The sequence below is a fragment of the Microtus ochrogaster genome, chromosome 19 (genome assembly GCF_000317375.1).
Source record: "Microtus ochrogaster isolate Prairie Vole_2 chromosome 19, MicOch1.0, whole genome shotgun sequence".
In the NCBI taxonomy this organism is placed as follows: domain Eukaryota; kingdom Metazoa; phylum Chordata; class Mammalia; order Rodentia; family Cricetidae; genus Microtus; species Microtus ochrogaster.
The window spans coordinates 53,416,259-53,418,601 of NC_022021.1; positions in this window are offsets into that span (position 1 = coordinate 53,416,259).

Here is a 2,343-nt window from a genome sequence, read left to right on the forward strand (position 1 = left end):
GCGCTCTGGCTGCAGGCGGCCCCGCCCAGCTCCTCTGCGGCCTGGAGGCCGCCGGCTCTAACCGTCGCTGGCACCGGAGCGCGCACAGCCCCGCTCGGTACGAGCCCGCTCCGCGTCGCGTTCAGCGCGCGGCCTAGAAGGCGCGGGAAAACAACGAGCCATGCCTCCCAGGGCTCTGGCTTCGCCTTGACGCTGCAGCGGGAATGGGTTGAGGGCCACGTGCTGTCGAGGCTTTTGGAGCAAGGGGCTGAAGGGACCGATGACAGGACACCCGGTGTGTGTCTGTGGGTGCTTAAAACCGCGTGTCACGTCGGGTGGCCGGCCCAAGTACCCTTCCTAAGGCCAAGGCATGTCTGGTTCAGGCTTCCTAGTTATGGAGGAAAGAAAAGGATTCCTCCACCCTAAGTAGAAATGAAGACCTTTGCCTCCAACTTCCCTGTCTATTGTCATTCAAAACGAAGTCCCTCTGTGTAGGCTTCTTGAATTTAAGATCCAGCCGGCCTGTCCTAGTATCATACGCTGCTGTAGCACAAGAGTCATTTCCCCTGGTCTATAAGGCCAACAGCTCTGACTCAAAAGCAGAGCAGAGACTTGAATACGATTGAATAATGAGTCTCTTCTGCAGTCATCTGACTGGGCTGACTACATCTGCAATGTGGAGAGTGCCAACACCTACCCCTGCCAAGCAGAGGGGACAAGAGACCATTGGAAAATGTTCAAGACCATTTTGAAAAGCAACAAACCTGAGACTAACTAGTAGTATTGGGACTTCACACGGAAGGAGCACATTTTCATGGTCTATTTTCCCTGGTTGTTGTTAAACTGCCTATAATGATTGAAAATGCAGCCTTAAGATTCAGAATTTGGAGGCTGGATATTTATGTGTGAATGCATTTATTTGTGCCTAGAGTTTCCTGCCTAATACAAGAAGCAGTTTGTTCAAGTAACTCCTTTAAAAACGATGGTGTCTGAGCCTTTAGACACCGTGCCAAAGGAAAAAAAAAGATAAACAATGTAGAAAAGACTTCTGCTTTTCTGCTCCAGAAATGACATCATAGGTCAGGACTTCTGTTTCAAAACAAGGTTGGACCAAATGAAGGTTCTGCTTCTGTCTTGTTTTTCTTTCTCTGTAGTAACAGTTTTATACAGCTCTGGGCTGCTGGACAGCGGGGCTTATTCTCTGGTGTTTCTGTGCTGAGGTATGAAGTACCTGGTTATTTGCTTTCAGGAAGGCAAAGAAATCCAATGATACAGCTGCTAAATTTAAAGTTGCTTTATAAGATGCTGTCTTATTATGATTGCTGACACATACCTTGCATCCTGTTGGTTATGTAATCAAGTCTTAACCTTTAATCCATATTACAAAGGTAGTCTAAAAATATGCACATCATCTTGTTGCTTAAAAACGCCTGAGACACTTGACTAACCAAACACAAAGATCTTTCTGGATAAATCATACCCAACAGGCTGGTTTCAGGTATGGTTGATCTAGCATATGTTATATAGCAAACCAATATTTGCATTGTGAGCTTTGTAGTCATATGTCTTTCAGAAGAGCAGCCATAAAAATAGGCAGTACCATATGTTCCCATCAACATCCCGGAGAAAGGATACTGATTCTGATTCCATCACTATCAAAAACTATGACCCCGACTAGAAGTACTAAACAACTAATAACAAATCTCTGAGATACATAATGCCATAAAAATCTTGCTGGGAGTGTTGATGCACACACACCTTTAAACCAGCCCTAGGGAAGCAGACGTAGATCGACCTCTGTGAGGCTAGCCTGGTCTGGCTGTAATACAAGCAGGTCAATTACCTTAGTAGTCATAGATGTAAAATAATATATCGCTTTTAGGGTTGTTTGTAAATAAACCTTAGGATTTACCCAAGGAAAATGTTGCTAAGCTAATGAGTGAAATTTCAAGCCAAAGGTGACACTTTAACCTGTTACCTACTTGTGGTGGTTTAAATGCAAATGTCCCTCATAGGGTCACATATTTGAGTGGTCCTTAGCTGGTGGAATTGTTTTTCAGAAGGAATAGATGGCATGGCCTTGTTGGAGGAGGTATGTCACTAGGGGATGGGCTCTGAGGTTTCAAAAGCCCATGCCATTCCCAGTCCTCCTCTCTCTCTCTCTCTCTCTCTCTCTCTCTCTCTCTCTCTCTGCCTCCAAATTGTGAATAAAATATAAGACCCCAGCTACTGCTCCAATGTCATGTCTGCCTGCCTGCCTGCTCCAAGTCCCCGCCCTGTCGGTCATTGACTCACATTGGGAACTGTAAGCAAGCCCCCAGTTACATGCTTTCTTTCATAAGTTGCTTTGGTCATGATATATCT